Genomic DNA, 8,341 nt, shown 5'->3' with positions numbered 1-8,341 from the left:
TTTCAACTTTATGATGGTGAAAAGCAATACATAATCAGTAGAAACTGTACTTTAAGTTTTGAATTTTGATCTTTTTCCCAGAGAAGTGATACGTGGTACAATACTCTCCCATGATGCTGGATTGTGGCAGCAAGCCACAACTCCCACACAGCCATGCGATGACGAAGGTAAAGAACCCAAACACTTACAACCATTCTGTACCCATATGACCATTCTGTTTTTCACTTTGAGTACAGTGTTCAATCAATTACATAAGATAGTCAACACTTTTTTTTATTGTTGTGTTTTGCTGAGGAAGGTTTGCCCTGAGCTAACATCCATGCCGATCTTCCTCTATTTTTTAGTATGTGGGTTGCCAGCACAGCATGGCTGCTAACAGAGCAGTGTAGATACGCACCTGGGAACCAAATCTGGGCTGCTGAAGCAGAGAACACTAAACTTAACCAGTTCAGTGGGCTGGCCCATCAACACTGTATTTTAAAATAGATCTGTGTTGGATCATTTTGCCTAATTGTAGGCTAACATAAGTGTTCTGAGCACATTTAAGGTGGTCTAGGCTAAACTATGGTGTTTGGCAGTTTAGATGCATTAGATGCATTTAAATGAATTTTTGAATTATGACACTTTCAACATATGATAGGTTTATTGAGATGTAACCCCAGTGTAAGTGAGGAAGATTTTTACATATATATATATAAATACATATTAATATTACGTAACATTAATATTAATATAAAACTATAGAATTCTATATAATATAAATATATAATTAATGTTATATAATATATTATAAATAAACATATATAAATTTGCAATTTTTTACGTAATTATACTCCAATAAAGTAGAGTTAAAAACTTCTAGAGGTCCATAACCCAGGGTCGGGTCTAGAGCACAGGTAGCTGAGTTATAAGTCCTAGGAGATATATCTTATAACTTGGAAGAAAGAAAACTGTCATATACAGAGATAGGAACTGTGAAATTAAATTAAGGCCATTTTCACTTGATAAACTATTTTTCTCACAAACTCTAAGTTTTAATCTACATATATAAATGGAGTGAACTATCATACATTTCTTGAAGAAGAAAGTGCAAAACAGCTGCACACAACATGATGGATGAACTTCAGAGACAATGTGAGGAATCACAGCTGAATATAGACTCACGAGGAACACAGCAGAGATCAGAACAACTCTCCTCCACACTATCTCATTCGATAATCAAGGCACTTTACTACCAATTGCTTCTACAACAGCTTATTAGGCAGCAAGAGCTAACTGATACAAAAATAAAAACAAACAGAAGTGAAGGCAATTATAATAATCTGCTTCTTCTCATTCTACGCATTTGTCCTGATATTTGAAGATAACATTCATGATTACTCTGTTACTGAAGATTATTTCAGATAAATGTATTAAAATTTGACTCCACTGAGGTTCCTTTCCAGGTAAGCAGGAGAAGGTGCAAGGACATGCAAGTTTGTTCAAAACCTGTGACTGAATCACATGACCGGGTGGGAATTCAAGCTCTCTAGGGAGTCATCCTCTCATCAGGAGGAGATAAATACATACATGTTATTTAATGTGTGATATTGATATTGTTGTTCACTGCCCATTTAGTGTTTATGACAAAGTTTTTACTGCATTTAGAGTCATGGAAAGGGTATGACTTGTGGCAGCACTGGAAGTTTTCAAGATGAAATGAAGATAATTTAATACAAAGTTTGAACACACCAACCAATTCAACCCAATGAAAAACCCACTTAAACACAAGCATCAATCTCTCAGACTTCAATGTGTAGATGTATAGCTAGAAATAGAAATATTTTACTTAGTAATACAAAGTATCTTACAAGTCTACTTCATCACACTTAAGCTCTACTCTGATTCGGAGGCCAAATAAAGTCAATCTGTTTATTCAAATTTGTGTTTGTGTAGACTCCACTTGGAGACGTGTCTTTGATAATCATTTTGCTGTCACTATGGAGGCACTGTGGACACAGATCTGAATAAGAGAACAGGATTCTAATGAGGAGAATAAAATTCAATGACTACCTATCAAACACTATATATATCAAAGTCTACATTTTCTGGGTAAGAATTGGGGTAGTGATATGCAAAGGAACGATGTACAAAAGTGTGTAAAACAGTGGTCTCATATTTTCCCCTATTATAAAATTATATAAATTGCCTTGGTTGTCAATTGTAGTTTTTTTAAATATGAGTAGTACAACTCATCACTATTCTATAAGGAAAACAAGAGAAAAACTTTTTGGGGTGGTATATGTCATTAGAGAAGAAATTATTTTTAATAAATTCATGTTGTCCATGAAAAAAATGGGAATTTTGAAATATTTCAAACACAAAGTTGGGAAAAACTTTGATAAATAGGAAAAAAATAAATATTAGAAAACTGTTTCTATATCAGAGTGAGTGAAAGCTTAACAGAATGAGCTACTTAAATTGTATAAAGAAGTTGAAGTCAAAGAAATGGACAGATATGGAAAAAAGGGAAAGAACAAGTTTTACTTGCATTATACAATCAAAGAAAAGCAATTTCTGCCTCAGAAACTTTTAGCACTGCAATCAAGGATACTTCTTCTGACCCAGGAGAGTTATTCCTTTCATAGCTATCACCTCAAGGAATGATTTCAGAGCCTTCTTTATGTCTTTATTCCTCAGACTATAGATGAAGGGGTTCAGCATGGGTGTGACCACAGTGTACATCACTGAGGCTGTGGCACTGGAGTGTGAGCTGTGGGTGGCAGCAGAGCTGAGGTACACTCCTAGGCTTGTACAGTAAAATAAGGAGACACTGAAAGGTGAGATGCACACGTGGAAAATGCTTTATACTTTCCCTGAGCTGATGAGATCCCACGTATGGAGAAAACTGTCTTAGAGTAAGAGTAAAGGATACCAACCTGGGGACCACCAGCCAGCAGCACAGCTGCAACACGTATCACCATGTTATTGAGAAAGGTGTCAGAAGAGGCAAGTTGGACCACCTGATTGAGTTCACAGAAAAATTGGGGGATTTCCACGTCGGAGCAGAAGGACAATCACAACACCATTAAGCTTTGTAACAAGGAATAAAAGGCACTCACGAACCAGGACACCAGAACCAATAGTCTACAGAGCTGGGTGTTCATGATTGCTGAGTAGTGCAGTGGGTGGCAGATGGCCACAAACTGGTCATAGGCCATTATAGTCAGGAGAAAGTTATCTATTCCTACAAGTAATATGTAAAAATACACCGGGAGATGCAGTCTTCGTAGGTTATGACTTTGCTCTGCATCTGGATGTTCAGCAGCATCTTTGGGATGGTGGTGGAGGTGAAGCAAATGTCTACAAAGGACAGGTTGGAGAAGAAGAAGTACATGGGTGTGTGGAGGTGGGAGTCAGAGATGGTGGCCAGGACGATGAGCAGGTTTGCAGACACAGTGATCAGGTACATGGAGAGGAAAAGTGCAAATAGAAGGGACCGCAGTTCTGGTTCCTCTGAAAATCCCAGAAGAAGAAATTTTTAAAAATGTGTGTCATTCCCTGGTTCCATGTGTTGAAGGTGACTACTAGGAAATAGAAAAATAAATGACTTACTTTCACACAAGCAGGCATTAGTAACCTAGAATAACTGCGATATCTATATTTAGAGTCAAGAAATTTAATTTCCAAATTTTGTGTATGATCTTGTCCCCATTAAGGCATCTCCAGTGCTACTTCTCTTTAGGAATTCCTTTTCCACCATCAAACTGTTCCTCAAAGATAATGTTCCTAATGTTTCATTGAGTATCTTTCATGCATTTGAGTAAGATATATTGAATATAAGCCATATTCCAAGCACCATCCAGAAAATAGAACCTAGAAAAACAAAGTCCCTAATCTTATGATGGAGAAAGAATATGACCAAGTAAAAATAATGATACAACATATGCAATGGTGACAGACACTGATAAAAAGGCAGCACGTCTAAAGGAGACAGTGGATGGGGGTGTTATATTTTATTGGGAGTTGAGGCAGGAGCTGCAAGTGAGGTGACGTTTTAACAGAAACCTAAAAGAAGAGTGAGTGGAGACACAAGTTTCTCTGAAGAACTGTGTGCCTGGCAGAATGACCAGCCTTGCAAAGACCCTGAGAAAGACGATTGCTTTATAGAATCAAGATACAAAATGTGTCTAAGGGAATGAGCAAGGCATAGAGTGATGAGATGGTGTGAAAAAATGTTGAGGAATGAGGTGGCCTCCCTGCTGCTGCTGTAACCTCAAGAAAAGGGGAGTCCCTTATCCATATCATGTAAAACTTGCACTTTATTAATCTGGTTGCAAAGGCACCCTGTGAATTGCAAAGGCTATCCTCTCAGCACCTTGTCTGGATGAAGTTCTGGACCCTCTATTCTGAGGGTTACCTTGAAATATGTGAGTCCAGGTAGCCCTGTTCGGAGGACTGCTCTCAGTTCACAAGGATCACACGCACACACAACACAGTACACCTAGCCACCCTCCTCTGTGTTCCCTCTCCATCACTGTTTAGGCTGTGAGTGGCCAGAACTCAAGCTATCCTGATCACGATTCTATCCCCCCAAAAATTTAGAAATGGCATCCACGTATTCCTGTTGCAACCTCCCATGACAAATAAACTTGGGGCTCCATAATGAAGTGTGCGTTTTCTGCCCTGTATTTAAAGAAAAATAATCAGTTCAATAAACATAGAGGGAGAGAGAGTAATAAAATGAGAATGAGGAAGAAAAAGATTTAATAAGCTCAGGTGCTTCCTGAGAGACAGTGAGGAAGAAAAGATTTCACTGGTTTCTGGCAGCACTCCAAAGCTGATGACATTCTGTTGATGCCAAGCAAAAATAATAAAGGAGAAAAAATAAATTTGTCCAAAAGACAAAAGTAGTGATAAATTTGTGGTGTGGAACACTTTACAAATTGAACAACCCAAGTGAAAACTGACCAAAGAAACTAAATAATTCACAAAAGAAAATATACAAGAAAAGTTGGGTATTTTTCAAATCAAGCCATAGAAGCATTGTCTTCCCTTTGCCTATTCTGTATACATTTGCCCAGTTGGTTTTTCCATGGTTGGGTAGCAGACGAGGCAAGCGCCTTCTCACTTCTCTTATGTGTGATCTTCTCTTTGTTTGTACATTAGGTTTCATTCTTTTTTTGACAAACCCAATGTGAACACTGTAGGCCTGACTATCGTCATCAGACAACCAGGAAAGGCCCCCAACAACATGCTCTACAAGGTCCTGAACCTGCCGCAGCAAGTCCATCCTAGTACCTGATGGGCTCTTTTTCTATGATTGATCCCTGAGCACATGGTGTCACACACACATTTATTTCATTGCACTCTGCCTTCACCACTATAATGCAAGATCCAAACAAGTAGGGCTTCCCTAGTTTTGTTCACCTTTTCTTTTCATAAATGTATGGTATATTAATATGTGTACTCTATAGGACCAAACTTAAGTAAAAGTAAAGTCATGAAATAAAAAGAATGGCAAAGAGAATGAGACCAGGTTAAAGACAGTGGCTTCAGAGTAACTGCATTAAAGGAAATTCAGTGGAGCATCAAAAACTAACAAAACAAGATATAATTTAACAATAAAAACATGATATTAATTAAATTGTCAAAAGAATAGACATAAAAAATATAATGCATAATGTTCCTAGAAATTATGGCAGATAGCTGATGCTTATTTGTTGAATGACTCAGGAACTAGGTGTCAGTATATGAGTACCTTTCCTATATGATACAGTTGTAGTTCAATATATGAGGAAAGATTGGATTTTTGAATAAGTCTTTTAAAATGGATATTGACCTGGAAGAAAAGGAAGTTGATTCCCACTCAGTCATATCACAAAAAACTCTGAGGAATCAACTACTATGGTAAGAGTAATCGATACTTTTTAGATAAACCTCTAGAAAACTATATATAAAAATCTATGGAGGGGCCAAATCATCTTAATTAAGACACAAAACTCGGAAGTAAGAAGATAGACATATTTAACTAAATATAGAGTAAAACATATTCATGTTCAAAATATCCCCCCAAAGTCAGTAGAGACACAATAAGTTTTGAAGATCATTTGAAAAGCTGATTAACTCTAGAATAACATGCTAATAATATATGGACATATGAAATTAATAGACAAATCAAATGGTGATTAAATATCTAAATCTTGGTCAACTTCAGCAATAGTTTACAAAAAAACAAGAAATCTGTTTCAAACACATTAGCTCAGGAAAACACATAAACAGCTATCACATTGATTGGGGTGGAAACTTAAACAGGTGGCAACAGGGTACTCCAATTTTCCTGGCAGAAATGTGAAAGTGTCATGACTTTGGGGAAATAATCTGAAGACACCTATAATGATTAAAAGTACAGATATTCTTTAACTCAGTTTCTCAGTCTCAGCACTATTTACATTTTTTGGCCAGATTATTCTCCATGCTGGGGTCTGTTCTGTGCGTTGTAGGCTGTTTAGAGTGTCCTTGGCCTCTGTCCACCCTTCCCCAGTGTGACAGCCAGTAATGTCTCCAAGCATCGCTCAATGGCCCCTGGAGGACAAAATTGCTCCTGATTGGAACCACAGTTTGAACTTAACAATCCCAAAATATTTTTGTAGCATTGCTGTAATAGTAATGTCAGATAAAGATAACGAAAGACTTCACAAAGTATGAGTAAATATTGTGCAACCACTGAAATAATATATCATCATTTCCCTGGTTCATTGGGAGCAAGTCTGTAAGGAATTATTGAGTAAGAATAATAATGGCAGATAAGGTTAAAAAAAGGCTGCTCTAAAATGCAAAGGAAATTGATGTTGTGCTTAGTGTTCTATTCACACATTTGTATAAAAGTATATGAATATGTATGTAGATGTGCATGATACAGAAACAGAAGTTTTAAATGAAAATAAAATCTTAGGGAAAAATGTTAGTGAGAATGAAATTAGGTTCACATAGTCGTTTCAAACAACTGTATGTCACAGAATTGGAGGAAAATCTATAACTAATTCATATGAAGACATAAAATAGTAATAGTTTAATAACAGCAACAAGGTCACTAATCCAAGATTAAATTGTCAAAGATTTAGAGATAAAATCATATACCAAGGGCTCTTCAAATGTTGGGGGGAAGTAATATCTGTTATAATTTCATCCTATATAAAGATACATGGATTCAAACATTTTATGGAGATATATGTTATCTTAGACATAGGGTAAAAAAAAGTCTTCCTAATGATGAACGCCTTCCAAACGCCTAAATAAATGTGAGTTTCAGAAATAGATCTAATCCCCAAATGCCAAAAGGAACAATCAGGAGTAACAGAAATGTGAAAGCAAGTTGGAAATATGTAAAAGAGTAATTTATTATCTCTAAGGAGGTAGAAGAACTTTCACGGTCCTTTTCCTTTAAGGCAAAGATTCACAAGTGAAGAATATTGAAATGACAGCTCAAGTGTTTCAGTAAGAAAATAAACAAATAAAAACAAATGGGACACAAAAAATCTGACTGACAGAATTGACCAAACAAAATTTATGAACTCACACATTCTCCACAAATACATCTACACACACATAGGCTAACTAAATGACACCGCCAGTTGGGGACAAAAACAATTTTTTGTTTGAAAGAATGCAATCAAAATGATGAGTAAAAACACTCTGACCCCACATTATAAAAGCAAAAAACTCACACAGATAATTTGCAATAGAGAAAGTAACTGGCTAACTAACCCACATTATATAGGACCTCACAGGTAATGAAACAATTGTAAAGTAATGCTCATCAGCATACTCCTTTTATCTATTAATTTTTTTTTATGTGAATACCCAGACTGAGAGAAGATACTGCGAAATGTATGTCTCACTTACTGCCGCTGCAAGGACATGTCTGCAAGCATTCCTTGGTCTGGGTCTTCCTCATCAATATGGAAACACAGTCAAAGACGCCCCATCTTAAAAATAAAAGATCAACACTCATTTCACTGTATATCTGCCCACAGCTAATACTCTACTTCCCTGCTCCCCTTAATTAAAAAGACCCTTGGACTTATGTTCTACTCTCATTTAAGTGTCAAAAATGACACTTGCTTTTACCAGTTTCAATGTTCACTTCTCTTTTGAGGATCATAAATAAATGCCTTAATTTAGTAATCAAGCCAGCAAACACCAAGCAAGCTCTGATTCTCTCTGGCGCTTTCCTGAAATACATACTGGGCCCTCAGACTCACCGGGAGTCCCTGAGAGGCAGGTCTGTGTGTGGAAGTCTGAATTCCTCCCTGGATGGTTGATGATGGAGACTGAAGCTCTGTCCCCTGACAAGACAGCA

At 36.8% G+C, this 8,341-nt stretch overlaps 1 pseudogene; it reads right to left on the bottom strand.

Annotated features, from left to right (window-relative positions):
• Nucleotides 1–2,583: 2,583 nt before the first annotated feature.
• Nucleotides 2,584–3,511, bottom strand: LOC138919684 (olfactory receptor 7A10-like; annotated as a pseudogene).
• Nucleotides 3,512–8,341: the final 4,830 nt, after the last annotated feature.

This window comes from Equus caballus, chromosome 20, assembly GCF_041296265.1.
Source record: "Equus caballus isolate H_3958 breed thoroughbred chromosome 20, TB-T2T, whole genome shotgun sequence".
NCBI lineage: Eukaryota > Metazoa > Chordata > Mammalia > Perissodactyla > Equidae > Equus > Equus caballus.
This window is presented reverse-complemented; position numbering and strand designations above follow the sequence as displayed.